General features: G+C 45.3%; 1 protein-coding gene and 1 long non-coding RNA gene across 42 annotated transcripts in view; one reads left to right on the top strand and one right to left on the bottom strand.

Annotated features, from left to right (window-relative positions):
* The window catches only part of CACNA1C (calcium voltage-gated channel subunit alpha1 C), a 746185-nt gene that overhangs the window by 416030 nt on the left and 308333 nt on the right, over positions 1-21822 (bottom strand). The gene's annotated exons all lie outside the window — the stretch shown is intronic.
* Positions 1-21822, top strand: part of LOC140617714 (uncharacterized) — a 29316-nt gene that overhangs the window by 2050 nt on the left and 5444 nt on the right. The window contains exon 2 of the long non-coding RNA XR_012017904.1: positions 16616-16744. This is a non-coding gene — a long non-coding RNA (uncharacterized lncRNA). The remainder of the gene's footprint in view (positions 1-16615; positions 16745-21822) is intronic.

The following is a 21822-nucleotide window of genomic DNA, read 5'->3' as shown; positions in this document are numbered from 1 at the left end:
GGAGGTTATACACAGGGAGCCAGCTGGAAGACTACGGTAACAGTCCAGGCCCCAAAAGACATGCTGGAAGAGGAAATAGGAAGAAGGTAAGATGTGAGACAAATGCCAAACAAACCTCTTCCCTGAAAAGAGTGTGCCACAGAACCGTGAGCCCAGTTATTACTTAACTGACCATGGAGATCCCACAATGGGGGTAGGCACGACCACACATGGACAGGGACTGCCTGGCTGTATTTTATGCTTCACTGATGGTGAAGATTGCCTTGACTACTTCTCTTGGTCAGTGTGACCAACAACGTGTCTATAGTCCCAGCAGCCAGAGATGCTCCTTATTTACAGTGACCTTTGACATATTCACTAACAAAGCTGCTTTAACCAGCAGGTCTACTTGGACTTGTCTGGCTTGGATGGCCTGCGTTCCACACTCATCGACTGTCTTCTTCCTTTCTTAGCCTGGTTGGCATTCTTCAAGCTCCGTGATGTCCATCAACAGACTTCAGAGACCGCCTTCCCTGCTCACAGAGCCACTTTTTTCTGGACTTGCTTTCTGCCTGGATTCCCACCCTCACTACTGCAGCCCAGGCATTCTTGACCTCTCTGACCTACCCCATCAGCCTCCCAGCCCACTCTCCGTCCTCTACCCATTTGCCATCCCACCAGACAGGCCTCCTCCCTAAAAGTCATCAGGGTTCCTGCTGACCACCTAAAGGAACAGACCCCATCCATCTCAGGACATTCAGGGCCTTCGCCTGAATATAGACTCTGACCCCAGTCTTCTACATCTCCAGCTTCATCATCTCTCCTACCAGGCTGCCTACTCAAGCTTCCTTAGAAACGTCAGCCACATTCATGCCCCATAGCATGGGCAATGCTCTTCCCTCTGCTTAGAATGTTCTCCCTTCTTTCTCTGCCCACACTGCCAACCTTTTTTTTCTGACTAACTCCTACTTATCTTCAAGTTCCAGACCAAATGTATCCTCTCTGCAACTCCTTTTATGCCAGGCAAAAAGCATTCCCTCCATTTAAAATCATTCATACTTACTTGGTATTAGTATACTTAATTAATTGGTACTTCATTTTATTTTTTTAAAGATTTTATTTATTTATTCATGAGAGACACAGAGAAAGAGGCAGAGATGCAAGCTCCGTGCAGGGAGCCCAATGCGGAACTTGATTCCATGACCCCAGGATCATGACCTGAGCCAAAAGCAGATGCTCAAGTGCTGAGCCACCAGGGTCCCAGGTGTCCCAGTATTTCATTTTAAATCACGAAGACTATATTTTTATATGGAATTCTGTTTGAATGTCTGTCTCCCCATGTGGATAGTCAACACCCTTCACTCCAGGATTGTGCCTTGGATTATTTTAGATTACCGGCACCTAACAATGGCTGGTGCATATTATCAGGCAGTTAATAAATGGTTAAATGAATATACTAATACAAAAGAAGACTTCTAGTAGAATTACTACAAGAGTTCCCTGTCACTTCAGAAAGAAAAAAAGGAATTAGAGTACAGGCACTGGCAGAAGCTGGGAGTGGCTGGGATCTATTGATAATTTGTCAAACTTAATTGTCTTTAACAATAAAGCATGATTCTGGGCTCTGGTAGAAATATGAATAAAAGTAATGAATGTATAATCTAGTTTGGAAAACAAAGTAAACGTATGTAAAAAAATGACTAATAAGCCAAAGAAAGCTATTCTAAAGGTCAGTTATGAAAGACTCTAGGTTTAGAGGCATTCATAGGAATCACAGGATTAAAAAGTATTAATTGTTAATAAGCATACTAGACATTTAGCTTATCCAAGTGCCTACAGACAGGACCACACTATGTCACTATGTCACGATCAGATAAGAGTCATCCACATGCATATATTATTATTAATAAGCAGAAGGGCATTTTACCTCTGTCAGGAAAAAAACCCTAGTTCTAATGACTCTAGCATACTTATGCCTCAGCTTGAGTCCATTTCTTTCACTTTTGGTTGCAGAGATTTTTAAAAGTATTGCCGTTTCCTCACACAAAGCCTCCAGAGGCACGTGGACTTTTCCTCAGGCGCTGACTGGCCCTCCCAGCCATGGTAGGGGCTGGGTGCTCAGACCCGGAGAGGAAACGAGGTGACCAGTCATCATGATGTGCTACACCCTAGGGACACCTCAGGGGCCAGATGCCTCACCTCCTCCCCTTCCACTCTCTTTTCCCCTCTCCCACCCCCGGGGGTAGAAATGTACCAACTGCGGCCCCAGATTTTACAAGGAGTCTCCATGAAAAACCAAGTAACACACAAGTATTTGTGGCCTGGGCATATACCAAGGAAAGTATAAAGGAGCTGCAGAGGGAAGTGGAATTTCCTGAGCTGCCAAGGGCTTTTTGAACTAATAAATATGCCAGAAAATAAAAGAAAGGAAGCAATTATAGAAAGCTCCTTGGCAGTGCCCCTCTGACCAGGCGCACAGGTTCCCACCAGCACACCAGTGTGGGCCCAGTGCTACAGGGCACAAGCAAAACCGAAAGAGATGAATGGCAGGAAGGGACACTAAAACACATTGCCACTTGGCCCTTCACCAGGGTTTGTCCATTGGGAGCAGAGATCTGGCTGAGAACTGGAAGATCCCCAGGCCACGTAGAGAAGGTAGCTTTGTTTAGACAGGCTACCTGCTCTGCCCTCCCTGTTCACCTATAGCTGCATATAGCTATATGGCTCTATGCCACCCTAGCCCCCATAGCTAGGCCACCCTAGCCCCCATAGCTAGCTTGCTATGGCCACCGGAACACCTAGTGCCTTTGCAGACGATAGTCAACACGTGTTTGTTGACTGACTACATGAGACTGAAGAGAGGTCAAGGTCACACAGCTATGAAGTGCTAGAGATTTCAGACATGGGCTGATTCCTGAAATAGTGCTCCTGACCTCTATGCTGTGCAATGTGGGTGTGAGGACACAGAGGGCGAGAAAGGGGACCTAACCTCATCCTTCTCCAAATCCTTAGGGCATCTGCAACAATGTTCTCTATCTAGAGGAAGGACACACAAAATGTACATGGAATTGAACTGTCATCTTAGAGGTCCAGAACCACTTCCAACTAAACACACATGTGCTTCCTTCTCTAATATTCCACAACAGGATGGCCCTGTCTTAGGGGCCCCATCATTCGTTTCACTATCATACACTTAGTACCACTACCTTCTCATCTCCTTGTCTCACTTCCCCACTGTCATCTTCTTAAGGATAAGTTCAAGTCTCATGCCTCCTTGCCTCCCCAAGAACCAGAACAAGGCCTGGCACTTAGTCATGCTTAATGGATGTCTGTGGACCGGTCTCCTCTCACTTCTAATCCTAGTGATGCCCTCCTGTTGGTCTTACTCTGAGCCTACTGTTGGTAGGCTCAGAGTAGCCCCAAACTGGGAAGGTCATTAAACCCAACCAAGGAATGAGGAGCTGAAACACCCCTTTCTTGCCTTTTCAGTCGGAAAAATGCTTCTGAACAAAAACTCAAAACAAAAGGTAGGATGGCTCTCTCTTCTTCTGGCACGCTAAGGATTTCTGGAAAAGATTTTCTTCCTGGTATGTGCATCATTTTTCCCATGGAGTTGACAGAGGTGACGTAGTGACAAACGGACCAACTTCAGGGGGTTGGTTGCACTCGCCTGTCTTGCTCCTTAGAATGGACAACTGGCAGACTGACAGTGGCCTGGATGTGCTACCCAGGGAAAGCGTTTCCAAACGCTGCCAGTTGGAAGTTGCTCTAGCTTCTGTCACAGCCAGATCTTGTGTTCTCCACTGCAGGATGCTGCTGTGACAAGTTTTAATAAAACTGTATTTATGCCGAACACAAGACCAACAAAATCTCCAGACTCTAACATCTTATTTACAAACATCTCAATCTGAAGTAATCAAAACAGTTGCAAAACTACTATTACCTTCTTTTTCTCTGTCCGCTCCCTGGTGTCCTACTCACCAAGGAGCCGCATCCAGAGAGAGTTTGTAGTTTCCAGAAACTACCAGTAGGTGGCGCAGCAAACTCTGCAGGCAGGCTCCAGGGCAGGGCCTGGAGTGGGTAAGTAAGGGCCTGGGACTAATCCCAGTCTCCATTCCATCTTGATTGTTTTGGCTGGTATCTCTGGATTTTGAGGCTCCCTCATTAATTAAGACACTGCTCCACTTCCAAATAACTTTTTTTGGCTTCAAAGGTAGGATCTTTTATCGTTTTGTTTTAGTAAGGGTTACTATTAAAGTGCTTGCTATGAACCAGACATATTACCGGTGCTTTAGATACTATTAATCCTCTCAATAACCCTGTGACGTATTAGTTATTACCTCAGAGTACACGGGATCTAGGACTCAGCACGTTTAAGTGGCCCGCCCACCTGGTTGGCAACTGGTCGAGCTGAGGATTTCAATCCAGTTCATAACTCCAAAATCCATGCTATAAACCACCACCATTTTTCCTCAACAGGTTGGCTGATTTAGACAACCCATTTGAGAAAGCTGAAGATGTGCTTCCTTAGGGTAGGCAGGAGATCATCCCTCTGTCGCAAAGATCCCGTACCCAGCACTGCTGATAAGGGCAGTTTCATTCCTGAAATACCAGTCTTTCACACATCTCACATCCCTGGGAAAAGTTACTTCTCTGGGCAAATTTAACATTTTACTCCAGGAAGAGTCCTTGATTCCTTTTCTGCACAGGTTTGACTTCTCACTCCCTATGACACTGGGTGGAACAGCCCTGGGCCCAGCAGAAGAGGTACTGGGTGGAGTAACCCTGGGCTTGTTCCCTTAATAAGCCCGGGGTGGGGGTGGGGAGGTTCCTCTGGCTTTCCATGGACAGTCCGATGAATCATGTCCCCACTGCAGCCTGCCCATCATGCCTTCTGCTCAAACTCCCCAGATCTGCATGGCTGCGAAAGGAAGTTCCTTAACATAATTTCTTTCCCCCAAAGAAGGCATTTTCTCTGCCTCCAACCAGCATTTTTTTCCCTCATTCTTATAATTGTCTCCCAAAGTGCCTGCTTCAATGTCTCACTCATGGGACCGTCACCCACAGGCTTCCTCAAGAAAATCAGCACCACCTTTCTCTGAAGCATGTACCTGTCCTGCTGAGCCTAGGGGTCCTGGAAGACAGCATTCCAGCATCACGCCTTTCCTGATGCACCAATCCTCAGTCGCCACGACATCTGCCGAGGGAGTCAGGTGCTGGCCAGAAGGCTCTCCTCTGGCACTGATTCTCCACCTGTCCACACTTACCGACCTGCAGACTTAGGTCTGCGGTCCAATTAAAACAGTAACTCTTCAGAATGGGAGCAGTTGGCCATAAATGCCCAAGAACTTCCCCTGAACTGGCTTCATTTTTGCAAAGGTGACACAAAGGTAATGTCAAAGGAACACTAAGCTAAGAGTCAAGAAAGCAGGTTTCCATCCAAGTTCTATTGCTAACTAGAGGCATCATTTTGAATAAGTTCCTTAACTTCTCTGGCTTCAATATCTTCATGTTTAAAGCAGGAGGGGTGGACGCAAGGTGATCTTCCAAAGGCACATATTCAGTGATTCCGTGGGACTTGACACAAACTTCTTGTAGAAGAGTAACTTGAGCTGACAGAGTGTGAGCATGTACGTGACAAAACGGAAAAGAAAGAAAGACAGGAAGGGAGGGAGGGAGGAAAAATCTGTGTTTGCCTACTCAGGATCCTAAAAAAGTCATTCCAGACCTGAGTGTGCCCACCATGTGATCATAAGAACCTTGGACCATTACACATACAGTCCTGATACATTTATCATGCAATACTATGTCTATTGATATGCTCCGATGGCACAGGAATCTCAGTGAGGACAGGGACTGTGTTTATCTACACCAGCACCATATCCCCGGGAACTGGCATCATGCTGGCACATTGTAGGAACTCAGTAAATATTTGTTGCATGAATGAACAGATGTACAGAGCTGATTTCCTGATTATAGTAGAGCCCAGATGGCAACCACACATTTCCTAGTCTCTGTAGCCCTTTTCCAACCCTCCCCTGGAGATTTCCGTAGGAAATCATTCTTATTGTGAGCTCTGTCCCTAAGGTTTGCCTCTGAACATGACTGGCTGTCCTCATCCGGCCCGTTCCCTCCCAGAGCTCCAGCAGACTAAGAACAACTCTTAGGTCCAATGCCTTAACAGCTACCCCCACTGGAAGACACACAACTTGCTGGCAGGCCATGTGCTCCATTCTCCCACACAGAAACCCTGACTCTCGTACCCTCGCTCTGTATGGTCTGCACCCCCCTCACATTGCATGAGAGGAGACCTGACATTCCCCAGGAAGCTTTAGGTCCTGCCAGCTTTTCTGACTGCCTGGGGGCACATCTTTCCCATATGCAATGCATTTGGTACATAATTAATCAAAGACATCAAATGTCAATGTCAGTGAAGCCCTGGTTCTTTCACTTTGGTCTACTTTGCATGAGGGAACCCTTCTAACCTGACTGGCATCCTGACAATTTGGCATTTCTGGATCCTTACTGAAAGGCTGAGGTGGAGGGCAGACTTTTAATTAAAAATCGCCTTCCTATACATGTGTTGCCTTGCCATTTACATTGTAATTTTCAGGTCACACACGCCTATTAGTGGTACTTTTTGGCTGCTAGCAGTGGCAGCCCTGCCACAAAAGCTCCACTACAGAGCCCGTTGACTGGGGCTGCCAGAGCCAGTGGGCACGGGTACCCTACACTGTGCTGATTCATCCGTATGCTCCTCCTCACATCTTCTGTAGACATAAGTATGGGGCGGTGGGTGGTCCCCAGGGGATTCTAATTCTTATCCCCGACAAGACCAGGGATAGTCTGACATGCCAAGGAAACAAAGCATAGAACACAGGGAGGTTCTCAGCCCTGCACCCCAATTGGGTAGAAGAACCACTCCTGAAGGTCTCGGAAAACATAGACCCTATCCAAAAACACCAGCCCGGTAACAGAAGAGCTGACTCAAAGAGGAAAATGGAACTGCAAACACACTTAATGGGAAGGAGTGGAAAGGGTACTTTCTGGGTGCAATCAACCTATTCCAGAGCAACTGATGATGCTTTCTGGGTTGCCATGGCCGGTGATTTGATTGGTCCCTGAACTGCCCAGGGGGAACAGAATCTGCACAAGAGTTTCAACTCCAGAGTGAGGTAAACAGCCTATCATCATGTATTTGGCAAGAAATCATCAAACCTTAGGGAGAGGCTAGCAGGAAAAGCTAAGGAGGCTTAGGGCAAATGACATTGCTATCAGCAGCTTGCTACACATTCATGCTCAAGAGAAAAAGGCAGTGAGAGATCGAGTCTAACTTCACTTCTCAAGAGGACAAGGAAAACCACTGGATGTCCCTGGGTAGATCTAGGTTCCCTCTGATGGCTCGGTGATCAGTGGAACTCCTAAATATCCCTTGTACTGCCACATGGTGCCTGGCACACAATCTAACCGTAGAATAGTTATCAGATGATGAAATAAACCTTTGACTTAGTATCGTCTTTTAGCCACAGCTGTCCATTAGAATGACCTGGGGAGTTTGAAAAAATTCTGATGCTCAGGTCACACAAGTAGAGATTCTGAGTTATCACTGAATTGCCCATACTAGTGATTCTCCAAGTGTGGTCCCTGGCCAGCAGCATCAGCATTATCAGGGAGCTTACTAAAATATGCATTCTCAGGCCACATCCCAGAGCCCCTGAAACTCAGAGGTGCGGCCCAAGCTTTCCAGGTGATTCTGATGACCGTTAAAGTCTGAGAACCAAGAGGCTTCATTAGACTGAGAATCTGGGCATTGTTGCTGTTAATCCCAGGGGATTCTAATGTGTGGCCACAGATGAGAATTAGTAATTTAAAGAATCCGCACAGTTGCTCCCTATGGCACACGGTGTCTTTTACCCAGAATCATGAAGCTGGACATAGCTAATCGTCAGACAAGACAACTTCTAGACCATGCAGGCTGAAACTGCTCTTCAGGGCAATGATCTCAACTACTGAGGAAGCACTGAACAAATGAACTGCTTTGATTCGTACCCTCTTGTTTCTCTGGAATTGCACTATGAGTAGCATGCCTCGAGGGACATTGGTCATTTATCCAGTGACACTTCATAAGGGCACATGTGTCTGGGCCACAATCCAAAAGAGCAGGGATGACTCATCACTTGCTTCTGTCCCTCACCTCAGGGAGCTCAGGTGAAAAGGGTGCCAGTTCCCAGAAACCCTCTTCTCTAGAACACTCCTTGGGAAGAAGGGAAGAGGGACTAAAAGTACCAGAAGACCAGAAAGGAAAGAAAGTCCCCAGGATGAGGAATCCAGAGGGGGTCTAAATGGCCACCCGGAAACAGACTCCTGTGGGAACCTCCTGTATGAGGGTAATTGAGAGCAGTTAGCCAGAACAGACACCCAACATCTAAATTTCTTAGACAAGCCCCCACTCCTGGACTTTGGATTTTTATCTCCAGAAAAAGAGAATAAAAATCTGCTGAAAATTCTGTGGGGGTTCCAATGTGCTTGGAGTGGAAGGCAGCTACCACCATTTATCATCCTGGCAAATGTCGGCACCTGAGACCCACTCTTTTGGGACAGTGAAGAATGCGTTTATCCTGTGAGGAGTACCAGTCAGTAAGAAACAACAAAACTGTAGGAATTATTCCCCTGACTCCATTTCCCTCTCTCCAGAGGAGAGCAGCTCAGGAGAGCACTAATGCCTAAGTTACATAGGGATTTGTTCTTGGCTTGTCTCCCCCTACTGGCCAGTGAGCTCTCCAGGGCAGGGACTGAGCTCCCACTCTGCTACCAGCCTGCCGATGCCTAGCACCTCATCTGCGCTAGAGCCATCTGAGCTGCTGAATGAACCTCCTGAACATGGGTTTCCACCAGCAAGAAGAACTCAAGGCCAGACTGCTACAAAAAAAACTAGTCACTGGGTCTCCAGGCTCCGTGTTACCGTGATGTCCTCCCCACAGGGGCCTACAGCAGATCCTTGGGTGTGCATCCTATAGACAGGGGCCCTTAAAATCCAGCACGCTGCCTAACACACATTTTCCTCTGCTTGCTTCACCTCAAAAGAATTTTATTCTAGGAATACCTGTCTCCAGGACATTTCCTCAAATTCCTTAATTAAAGAAAGGTAAGAGTTCAGGACAATCAAGGCTCTTATTTTCTATTCCCATTGCCTGTAAACAACGGAGCCTGTTTCCCAGGCCGCAGTGAGTTTTGACATGAAGTCCACAGGAAAGCCAAACAGGCCAGTCTAGTTTCAAAGTTCTTTGCAAAGAAAAAGGACAAGGCAGAAATGGCCCGATAGAAATGATGAGCATTTAGCTGGGTGATTCTCTGTTCATTCTAGTAACTCTGGCAGTCTGCCGTGATTTACATGAGGCCAGGGCCCTTTCAACATTCAAGCAAGCCAACAGGCAAAGGCATGGGAGACCTTCACTTTTGTTAGAGTTTAGCCCCAGGGAAACCTCCCTGGGCCTCAACCTCCTTACCTGTAAAATGAGGGCTGAACTAAAGGGTCTCTAGGGAGACTTCCCATCCTAAACAGAGGATGATTGGAAATACTACAGAGTATGAAAAGCCGTGCAATTTACCAAGTACTTTCCTCCCTCCAGTGAGAAGTGACCAAACCCCACCAGCAGTGCAGTATCCCTTGGATTTACAACTTTAATCCCCAATAAAACAATCCCCACCCCTGCCCCCAAAATGTCCCTGGGTAGGGAGGCACCAATCTCTCTTGGAGCACACAGATCAGAGGCAGGTTGTTTAAAAAGAGTAGAAATAATGTCAAAGAAGATGGAAGGGGATGGAAGGGAGGCAAAGAACACAGAAAGTCAGTCTTGTCTACAACTCAGTTTGGAGGACGTCCAGCTCTGGAACACAGCTGAACCCTCCAACACAAGTGATCAACCCTCTTGGGTCAGGAAGCATCTGCAGAGTTTCAGAGAGCAGAGCTCCTGGTTCCAACAAGCTGCTGCTCTGAGATGGCCAGCACAGGCTTGGGGAGGAGGGAGGATTCCTCTGCTACCTAGGTTCTCCCCCAGCTTCCATGCTACCTTCACAAGTGGTGTGCTGGAAGCATTTCACAGACCACCTTACAGGGCACCACGGCGGGGAAGCCCCGACTTGCAGCCTTGCCTATTGCTGTGGTGTAAACTCTCCTCCCACCGTCCACTCTGAGTACTGAACGCAGAGTTCAGAGCAAGGAGTTCAGTCAGCTCTCAGGAGCCATTCCAAATCACTTGATCCAGGGAAGGAAAAATTCCTAGTAAGTAAATATGCAGAAACATGGAGAGTTTCTTGCAAGGGAACGGGGTCTGGGAGACAAGCAGGTGCCAGCACTTAGGGTCACCTGGTTCTCCCCCGGAAAGAAGCTGGGCACCGCCGGGAGCAGATCTGTCCTACTCCAGGCTCGCTCTGGCTTCCAGCAGGGCTCCCCATAGAGCGCAGGCTGGAGGGACGCGCCGTGGCCACGCCCATTCTGTGGCTACCGGGAAGGTAGTGGGAGGAGGCTTGAGAATAATGAAGTTCAGAGTTTACCAATGGCAGTTGGTTATCCCTGCCCCTCGCTGGGGCCTCACATTTGAGCAAGGCCAAATCCAGAGCCTTGTTGTAGCTTAGGGGCAGGACGGCCTTCTGGCCCAACTGCCAATCAGCCAAGGAAACCGGACAAAGCAAGACCCCATAGAGTACAAGGCCCCAAATTATGGTAAATTACAAAGGCACGCTAATCACTTACATGTGTACATGTCTCAGAGTGTACACATCGCTTTCACACACACACCCCACCCCGAAGGTTGGTACAGTTCTTTCCCTAAAAAAGTTGACAGCGTAGAAGTGGGAAGCGTGCCTCAACCAAGAGAACTGTTCTGTGACAGGCCCTGAGGTCCTGTCCTGCTCACCCCTCATCCCCCAGCCCCTCATAGTCTCCTCCTTTCAGCAGCTCTTCCAATTCATTCCATCTTGGCAGCAGCCTCTTGTGTAACTGAAACCACAAGAAACTTTTGTTTGGCTTTTAATTCAGAAGAAATTCCAGTAACTGGGTTCCCACTACTTAAAAAAAAAAAATCAAAGCTCTGCTCTAGAGAATTCAGCTTTTCCCTTGAGCACAATTATTCACAGAAAATGTATTTCTTTCTTGCTCTTCCTAGCTTCGCCCAGCCCCCTCCCCCACCCTCCTGAAGCCCATTCTATGCCAGGGAAGCTGGGACATCTGCAACACATCGCCCTGCATGCAGCTGGGCCTGAGTCCCTAGCACTTCCGGAAGGCCAGGCCTGAGACAGGGGTGGCGTGTTCCTGTTTTGTGGCTGGAGCCAAGCAAGTTAAGAGCTGTTGAAAGATGTGCTTGGCTGCTCTCTCTTCTCACCCAGGGTACACTGCTCATTTTTGTTTGGGACAGGCAGGGGCCCAAGGAAGCAAGGAATGAGATCTATAGGCTTCCAGGCCCCCCTGCCTAGGAAACAAGCATAGCCAGGGTTGTCCCAGCCCCCACAGGTCTATTTCTAATACCTGATAACATCCCCACAAACAGCTGGTTGCCCTGGTGAATTAGTAACGAGCAACTGCTGGTAAGTCAGGAAGGAAAACTTAACTATCTTTGAGGCCTTTTCTATTCAAAGTGGGGCCCAGGATCCTCAGCAGCAGCAGCAGCAGCAGCAGCAGCAGCAGCAGCACCTGGGAATTTGTTTAGAACACAACGTCCTGGACCCCCGTCCTGGATGTACTGAGTCAGAATCTGCATGTTAACAGTTTCCCTAAATCAGGCAACTATATACACATTAAAGTTTGAGCAGCACTGTAATAAGAAAATGTGCCAGTAACATTTCAGTTCAGCTCACTCACAGCCTAGCACACAGGACTGACAGCTTGGGGCAGGGATTCCCCATCCCTGTGTGTTGGGTGTGGACATAGTGTAAGCAGGTCTATGGTTCTCCCTTGTGGGGACAAAGGCTCTAGCTTGTCCCAGCCAACCTGTGACTTCAGAATCTCCCACAGCTTGCATTTTCAGTAAAATTCTAGCAGAGAGGGATCCCTGGGTGGCGCAACGGTTTGGCGCCTGCCTTTGGCCCAGGGCGCGATCCTGGAGACCCGGGATCGAATCCCATGTCGGGCTCCCGGGTGCATGGAGCCTGCTTCTCCCTCTGCCTGTGTCTCTGCCTCTCTCTCTCTCTCTCTCTCTGTGACTATCATAAATAAATAAAAATTAAAAAAAAAAATTCTAGCAGAGAGTCCTACAAAGTCACTCTGTCTTCTCTTGCCCCTCCCACTCTAAAGCCTGAAAAAAGCAAGCTACTTTGTCAGCCTCCCTTGTAGTTAGTTGTAATTATGTGACTAAGTTCTGGCAAAAAGATGAAGGAGAGGGAGCCTAGCACCTTGCCTCTCAAAATGCAGTTTCTACCAACACCAACATATTCTGGGAGCTTGGTCACAATGTGGATTTTCAGGCTCTGCCCCAGATCTACATATCCAAATCTGTGTTTTTTTTTTTTTAATATATTTTATTTATTTATTCATGAGAGACACAGAGAGAGGCAGAGACATAGACAGATGGAGAAGCAGGCTCCATGCAGGAAGCCTGATGTGGGACTTGATCCCGGGACTCCAGGATCACGCCCTGAGCCAAAGGCAGACGCTCAACCACTGAGCCACCCAGGCGTCCCAAATCTGTGTTTCAACAAGACTCCCAGGTGACATTTATATTGAAATTTAAGAACTATTATCCTGGGGCTTCTGGGAAAGCGTCTGTTTTGCATTAAAAGGGACTAAGTGCCGCTGGCACATCTTCCTCCTTCACCCTGCCTTGAGTGTGGATATGATGCCTGGTGCTGCAGCAGAAAATGTTACTCGCACATTTTCTTGAATAAATGAGAAAACAAGTCTAAGTATGAAAAGGCATAGTATGAGGGAGTGGAGTGATAAAGAGCCTTGGTCCTCGGTGGCATCTTGAGCTGCTAGACAGTCCTGAGGCTACTTGTAGACTTCTTAAGAATGCTATTGCTTGGGCTGAAAACCTTCCTTTGAGAATGCGGAAGGGTCTTAAGTGAGTTAACCAAACCTGAAGAAAGCTAAATCTATGGAGACCTACTACAGAAAGACTGCAGGTCTCCTGCTTCATACCCCTTCCCTGGCAGGAATTGGGTGAGACCCACCTGTTCCTGACAGCTCACTCAGTGGGCACAGCTGGCTCAGACATCCTGTTCACACACATACAGAGCACGCTCATCTCCTCCTCCTAAGTTCCTGCCTGGGTGTCATTCTCCCCTCTGATGTGGCTATGGGGGAAGAAATAGTCAGGGTGACCTTCTCCTAAACTCACTGCCTCAGGCAGGGCCATTAAGGCCTGCATGGGAGACACTCAACCTCCACAGAGCTGCCAGTCCCGCCTCAGTCCTCAGACAGGCTCCATTCCTGTTGGGCAGGGTATCAAAGCATTAAATTCAGTAAGCCAGGAATGCATTCAGGCTGTCCGGTGCCTTTTGGCTCTCAAGACTGTCCTTACTTTGGGAATAGGAAAGAAGGAGGAGAAAGCAGGAGAAACTGGATGTATCCCAATCCAGCCTCCAAAGTGTGATGTCATTGCAAGTCCATCAAATTCCAGAATTGTCACCCCTGGATCTCTTCCTTCCAGAATTTCCAACCAGTCATCTGGCTTTGAGGATAGAGGGAGATGTCTCAGTCTGTGGGTATATAGGTTGAAAAGTTCTGGGCTAGTTTTGAAATAATAATCATTATCAAATTATTAGGTAAATCTATGTAGATTTTTCTAAAGGAAGATAAGGAAGGCAAGAAGGAAGGCAAAAAGGTGAGAGGAAGGAAGGAAAGAAGGAAGGAAAGAAAGAAGAAAGGAGGGAAGGCAGAAAGATTTAGGCTTGCTGCATGGAATTTTATTTTCTCCCTTAATATCTATGGCTCTTTAGATTAATTACTCCCATGTCGCTGACAGGGCAGTGATACACATGCTGTGGAACAGTACTCAGCAATGAATAGGAATGAACCACAGCTACATACAATAACATGGATGACTGCAAAAGCATTTTGCTAAATTGAAAGAAACCAGACTCAAAAGGCAACATACTGTAGAGTCATACAATATTCTGGAAAAAGCAAATCTGTAGGGTTAGACACCAGATCAGTGATTGCCAGGTGCTGAGGGAAAGAATAAGTACAAAGAGGTATGTGGCAATATTGGGGGATGAGGGCAATGTTCCCAAATTGACTGTGATTGTGCTTATATGATGGTATACATTTGACAAAATTCATCCAACTGGAGACTTCTGCTTATGGCCAGGATGGGATAACAGGGACCTGATTTATACTCTCATCTGAAACAACCAAAGACTAAAACAAATAGGGGGAAAATGTATAAAAGAATTTTTTTTAATTTTTATTTATTTATGATCACACACACAGAGAGAGAGAGAGGCAGATACACAGGCAGAGGGAGAAGCAGGCTCCATGCACCAGGAGCCCGACGTGGGATTCGATCCCGGGTCTCCAGGATCATGCCTTGGGCCAAAGGCAGGCACCAAACCACTGCACCACCCAGGGATCCCCTAAAAGAATGGTTTTAAAGATTCTGGACATCAGGCAACAAAGGCATTGCCTGAGATCGTCAAGATGTGGGAATGACTGTCCTAGGTCACTGTCCCCTTAGAGTCTGTGGGCCACAGTATGAAGAGGGAGAGCTCAGGTGGAGCCTGCAGACTCCCTGAGTTGAGGAGATAGAGCAAAGAGTCTGGGGAGACCGAGGTGGCTAGACTTCATAGGACAGAGCAATAGAAAGGAAAAGGAGAACTCCAGAGATCTGTAAATAGTCCCCTTGGGTGACTCAGCACAGTACTGACCAGTGCATGTATGTGACGGAACTGCCTGGGGCACAGGAAAGAACTATATTAGTTTTTATTATTGTGTGACAAATTACCACAAACTCAGTGGCTTAAACAACACATATTTATTATTTCACTGTTTCTGTAGGTCAGAAGTCTGGGCATAGCTTAGTTGGGTACTCTGTTCACAGCCTCACAAGGCTGTGGTCAAGGTTTTGGCTGGGGTATAACAATATCAGGAGGCTCCACCAGAGAAGAGTCCATTTATAAGCTCATTTAGATTGATGGCTGAACTCATTGCCTTGTGGCTATGTAACAACCTTGGGCTCTAGACACTGCAGTTCCCTGACATGTGGGATTCTCCAACAAGACCACTTATGTCATTGAGCTCACAGGGAAGCTTTCCAGCTCTAAGTTGAAGTCTTATATAACATAATACAATCATGCGAGAGACACCCATCACTTTTACCACGTGATATAACCTGGTCACAAAAGGGTCATCCCATAATGATCTGTGTCATATTTCACTGGTTAGAAATAAGCCACAGGTCCTACTGACACTTGAGTAGAGAGGATTACACAAAGGGTATGAACAAGAAGGAGCAGGAATCACTGAAGATCACCTTAGGGTCTTTCTGCCACAGAACCATCCATCCAAGGGGGTTAAAGGGAACAGTGCCCAGTACTCACACAGAGTTGGGAATAATGCTTGTTCCTATTAACCAGAGTGTTAAAACTCATAATTCACAGGGCACTGGGTACTCAAAATGGTCTTGCTCCAGTTGTGGGAAATGATCATCCCCAGGCCAAATGCTTCTCTGGCTAACAAATATTAAAAGCCAGACAAAAAAGGATCAAACTGTTTTCAAATAGCTTAACTGAGTCCCAGAATAAAGTTTAAAAATATTTATAAAGTTATTTTGAATTAATTGAGTTGATAAGAATTCAACATTAACCAAGGCAAAATTTATGTCTTTCATCCGATGCAAGAAAGCAGGAAAATGAGACCCAAATTAAAAAGAAAAATCAATTTAAATTGATCCAGAATGACACAGATGTTAGAATTAGCAGATAAGGATATTAAAAGTATAATCATAACTGCATTCCATATGGTCAAAAAGTTAAGGAGAGACACAAAAAATATTAAGAAGATCCAAATAGTCCATCTAGAGATGAAAACTACTGCATCTGAGATAAAAATACACTGACTGGGATTAACATCAGATTACACATGACAGAAAAAAAAAAAAACACTAGTAAACTTGAAGACATAGTAATAGAAATTATCTGAAATTAAAGAAGAAAAGATCAATTAAATAAAATGGCAAAAGCATTAATGAGCTGTATAACAGCTTCAAGCAGCTTAATATATATGTAATCAGAATTCTCACAAGAATGGGGAGGAGAAGACAGAAAAAATATCTGCAGAAATAATGATGAAACTTTACCAAATTTAATTGTTAAAATATTAACTCATAGATTCAAGAAGTTTGATGAATTCCAAGCACAACAAACATGAAAAAAAAAAACTAACTACATACCAAGGTACATCATAATCAAATTGCTGAAAACCAGTGATAAAAAGAAAACACTAGAAGTAGCCAGAGCATAGACATGTATGTGCAGAGGAACAAAGACAAGGATGGCAGATTTCTTGTTGAAAACAATGCAGGCAAGAAGATGGTGAAATAGCAGTTTTAGATTATGAAAGAAAAAGTTGTCAAAAATTGTCAAAAAATCTCATACTAAGTGAAAAATATCTCTCAAAACTAAAGGTTAAAATTTGTTTCTTCAGACATATAAAAGTCATTACTGGTATACCTGCACTACAAGAAATGTTAAAGGAGTCCTCTCACCAGAAGGAACGAGATATGAAATGAAAATGGGGACCTACATAAAGGAATGAAGAATGGCAAACAGAAATGTATGTATATTTTTTTCTCTGAAGTACTGCATAAACAAAAATAATAGTGTATTATAAGGTTCATAAGAAATGTGTAAATAGAGTGTATGAAAATAGTGTAAAGACCATGAAGGGAGAAATGTGACTATAGTATTGTAAGGTTCCTATGTTAAATGGAAGTGGTATAGTAACACTTGAAGGTAGACTGTGATGAATTAAGAATGTACACTATGAACCCTAAAGCAACCATTAAATAAAAACAAAACAAAGAATTTCAGCTAAGAGATAAAATGAAATAAAAAATATTCAATCCAAAAGGAGGCAGAAAAGAGGTAAAATGGAAAAAAGAGCATATGGGACTCACAGAAAACAATAACAAGATGATAAACCTCACCATATATTGATAATCATATAATGGTCTGAATACCCTCAATTAAAAGTAAGAGACAATCAGATCAGATAAAGATTAAGACCCAACTATATGCTGCTTACAAGAAACTATTAAAAATAAAGATACAAGTGGGTTAAAAGTAAAAGGTAGGAGAAGATAATACTAACATGAATCAAAGGAAAACCAGAGTGGCCACATTAATGTCAGGCAAAGTAGAGCTCAGAGCTAAGAGTATCACTAGGGATGAAGAAGATATTTTCACGACAATAAAGGGGGCAATTCTTTAAAGGGACATAACAACCCTAAATATTTATATACCTACTCCAAATACATGAAACAAAAACTTTTCCTTGTAGAAACTGGCAAGCAGATCTAAAATTCATATGGAAATGCAAAAGATCAAAAAAAAAAAAAAAAAAAAAAAAAGGAAATGCAAAAGATCTAGAATAGTTCAGACAACATGTTTGGAAGAGAGAAGAACAAAGTGAAAGGGATAATTAATATTACCTGATTTCAAGGTTTATTATAAAGCTATGGTAATCCAAACAGTGTGGTATTGGTGTAAAGACAGACCAATGGGTCAATGGGACAGAATAGAGAACACAGAAATAGACCCACACATACATGGAAACTGGTTTCAAACAAAGAAGACAGAGAAAAGACAAGCCACAGACTGACATAAAATATTTGCAAAGCACACATCTAATAAGAACTAGTATCTATGGAGCACCTGGGTGGCTCAGTTTCCACCTTCAGTTCAGGTCATGATCCCGGAGTCCTGGGATTGGGCCCTGCATCAGGCTCCCTGCTCAACGGAGAGCCTGCTGCTCCCCCTGCTTGTGTGCTTTCTTTCTGTCAAACAAATAAATACAATCTTAAAAAAAAAAAAAAAACTAGTATCTAGAATATATAAAGAACTCTCAAAATGCAATGATAAGAAAACAACTCAGTTATAAAACGGGCAAAATATATGAACAGATACTTCACTAAAGAAGATATGTGGATGGCAGATAAGCATGCTCAATATCATTAGTCACCAGGAAAATGCAAATTGAAAACACAATGAGATACCACTATATACATGTAACAGGAAAAATGAAAAATATTGGCCATACCAAGTGTCGGGGAGGATATTGAAAAACCAAAACTGTCATATGAGTGAAAGATGGTACAAGTACTTTGAAAAACAGTTGGCAACTTCTTAGAAAGTTAAACATACACTCCCATATGATGAAACCACTCCACTCCCTGGCATTTATTCAAGAGAAAGAAAGCACATGCCATAGGAAGATTTATACATCAGTTTTCTTTTTCTTTCCTTCCTTTCTTTCTTTCTTTCTTTCTCTTTCTTTCTTTCTTTCTTTCTTTCTTTCTTTCTTTCTTTCTTTCTTTCTTTCTTTCTTTCTTTCTTTCTTTCTACATCAGTTTTCATTGTGACTTTACTTGATTAGCTTCAAACTGGAAACAAGCCAAATGGCCATCAACAAGTGAGCAAATTTTGGTATATCCATATGATGGAACAGCAGTCAGAAATGAGGGGTGAACTATCAATACGTCCAGCAACATTCACACACCTCAGAACAATTATGCTGAATGAAAGGAGTCAGTTGAAAAAGAACACACACGTACAAAATTCCATTTATAAAAAACTATGGGAAACATGAACAATGAGGATGGAAAGCAACAGAGGAGGATGGGGAGGATGAGCTGGAGGAATTACCAAGGGGCAAGAGGAAACTTTTGGGGGTGATGGATATGCTCACTGGCTTGACTATGGTAGCGGTTTCACAAGTGTACATGCATGTCAAAACTTTTCAAAGTACAAGCTAGAAATATGAATGGTTGGTTGTAGGTTGATTATGCCTCCGTAAAGCCGTTTTTAAAAATTCATAGAATTGTAGACCTAAAATGAAATAATTGTACTGTATGAAAATTATATACCCCAGTAAACAAAAACATCTTTTTTAAAGATTTCATTTATTTATTTATGTTTGTTTGTTTGTTTGTTTGAGAAAGAGAGAGTTCAAGCAGGAGCAGGGGAAAGAGGAAGGGCAGAGGGAGAAGCAGACTCCCTGCTGAGCAGGAAGCAGGATTCAGGCAATCTCAGGACCTTGGGATCATGACCTGAGCCAAAGGCAGATGCTTAACTAACTGAGCCACCCAGGCACCCCAACAAAAACATCTTTAAAAATAAATGGGAGATATACAAGCCAGGAGGAAACATCTGGGTGTCTCTGGTGACTTCACACATTGGTCTGTTCCTCTCAAATGTGAAGTCAGGTACACTGTTTGCCCTGTGGACCATACTAGCAGCAAGGGCAAAGTTCCTGGCATCTGTTCTCCAGGCATGCTGTGGGGAGGAGGGAGGGTGGGTCCCCACTGCTAGCCTTGAAATAGACCAGGAATTAGTGCCCTGGGTGCTGGTGGCTGTGCGAAAAGCGGTGACAATATGTAACCACCTCAGTGTGATCAGATTAAAGGTGGTTTCTGCCTCTAATGTAATATCTCTGGGCCCTTTTGCTGTGCTCTTTGTCAGTGTAGGTATAATAGGATCAAGTCTGAGAACTAAGTGTTAACATGCAATAAAGGGGCATTAAAGAAAACAGACCCATTTGTGTCGAGCCCTTGGCATGGGAGGGAGGAGAGGACAGAAGCCACTTTTCTGTTAGGTGGAGGAGGCAAGAGAGAGAAGGCTCCTGAGCCGCCCCGGGCACTCAGTCAAGACTTAGGTGTGAGGGACTCAAACCCTGCTCTGCTGGGATCCTTGAGACGACTGGTGTTGGGGCATTCTCTTGGAGTCCTTCCTAGGAGCCTGTGGTAGTTCTGGGGGCCCCACTGCTGCCTGAAGCCTCCCTAGATGCCTGAGCAGGGGGGTTCTGAAGGGGTCTTTTGTTAGAGAGCAAAGACAGAGAAACTGCTACTGAGAAACCAGGAGCAAAATCCTTTCCCTACCTATCCTCAGGACAAGAAAGAGAGAGGTGTGTGCGTGTCCTTCCATTTGCCTGTCTACTGAAAGAGAGAGATGAATTAAACGAAATGTTTCTAGACCATGAGCTGATAAATATAGCTGTCAGGAGTCACTGCTAGTAATGGCGCTTCTAAAGCAATGGCTCATTGTGTTTCTACATCTGTGAAATGGGGACGGTAATAACCAAAAACTTGTGCGGCATTGGAAGAGTCACCTAGCTTACGAGGGTGCCTTACAGAGCATGAAGTGCTATGTGAATGTTAGTTATCAACATTAGGTGAGGGTACAGTCTTAGCGTGATTTTAGGAAAAGGAAAGCTTAGCGTGATTTTCTGCAGTGACTCTGCAGCCCTTCTGGCATGCTGGAAAGAATTCAGGTCACAGCAGAGGTGCCAGAATTTGTATACTCCAGGTAATTTCATCGAATGGCTAGAGTTTATATTTGAGATCTGCTCTGGTCCCTGCACCCCTGAATCAGGTACACAAGCTTCCAGGCTCCCTTCCCATTTCTTGACCCAGTCTACCCTCAACCCTTTTGGGAAAAGCACCCCAGCTGAACTTGCTTTTCCCAGGCTGCAAACTTTCCTTCTGCTTCCAAGTATCTCCTTATTCAACAACTGTCCTATTGGGAACCCCATTCTTTTATAGTCCTGGTCTCTGCTTTCAATTACTCTGGGAAATATACCCATGCTAAACTGTAGAAGCTGTGCATGTTTTCATCCATTTGTCTGCCCTGTGAATAGGGGCCTTAAATGTTTTCTCACTATATTCCATGGGGTATTAAAGGTTCTGGAGAGACACCTGAGGGGCCGCCTTGTGGAGTCAGGGGAAGCTGAACAGGTGGGCTCCGTTCCGCTCCTCCTCATGCATGTGAACCAAAGTAGCCCTGACCTTTCCTGCTCTGTACCAAGTTTTGTTAGGAGAAAGGATTCTTTGGGTTATAGACTCCCAGGAAGGAAATGGCAGATTCTCCCAAATCCCTGCACATGGGCAGCTGTCTGCTCCCAGGAAGCCAGTCAGCCTCCTTTTGGATAGTATGCAATCAAAATCCAGATTCTAGCCCAGAATTGCCAGCCAGCTGTATGTCTTGAGCATATCCCTGCCCTACCCATAGGCACTGAATCATAAAGTCACTGGGCTCAATGACGGCAGAGTTTCCTCCTGGCTCTAAACTTCTTGTTTCGGGAGCATCCATTACAGCAACCCTCTCCTGAGAGGGCCTGCTAATGGATACCCACCCCTGGAAGGTGCCGAACACCTCACCATTCTACAGTGCCAGCTCCCTTCTCCCCCACCCAAGCTGCTATGGCACCGTAGTGGCTCCCTTCTCATCCTAACCTGGGACAAAAAGCCTCTATGCAGTTTGACTAAAAGCAGCTACCTTTCCATGAAAAATGGTGCACAGATCTGATGGTGCTTGTGGGCAGAGGGACATCCAGCCCAGTTCTCTCTGTTCTGTGGATAAGGGCTCCATGAGTGGGTGCAGGCATGCCCAGAGCAGGTGGAGGTGGCAGGCCAAAGGTGGGAGTGAGGGCTTTGTGGGGCTGGAGGCTGGGAGGATGCACAGGGACTTGCGTATGCCTGTGGGGTAGGGGGTGGGGAGTCCAGTGCTGACAATGAAAGAAAGCTAGGGCAGAAGAGTTGAGGTTGCATGCCCACTAGGCAGTCCACAGGAGGCAAGGAGCTTCTGGAAAGACACTGCCTGCAAGACTGCCCCCTCCTAGGGTTGTGGTGAAAAGCC

This window comes from Canis lupus, chromosome 25 (genome assembly GCF_048164855.1).
Source record: "Canis lupus baileyi chromosome 25, mCanLup2.hap1, whole genome shotgun sequence".
In the NCBI taxonomy this organism is placed as follows: Eukaryota; Metazoa; Chordata; class Mammalia; order Carnivora; family Canidae; genus Canis; species Canis lupus.
The sequence above is the reverse complement of the archived record's forward strand: the minus strand, read 5'-3'. Positions and strand labels throughout refer to the sequence as shown.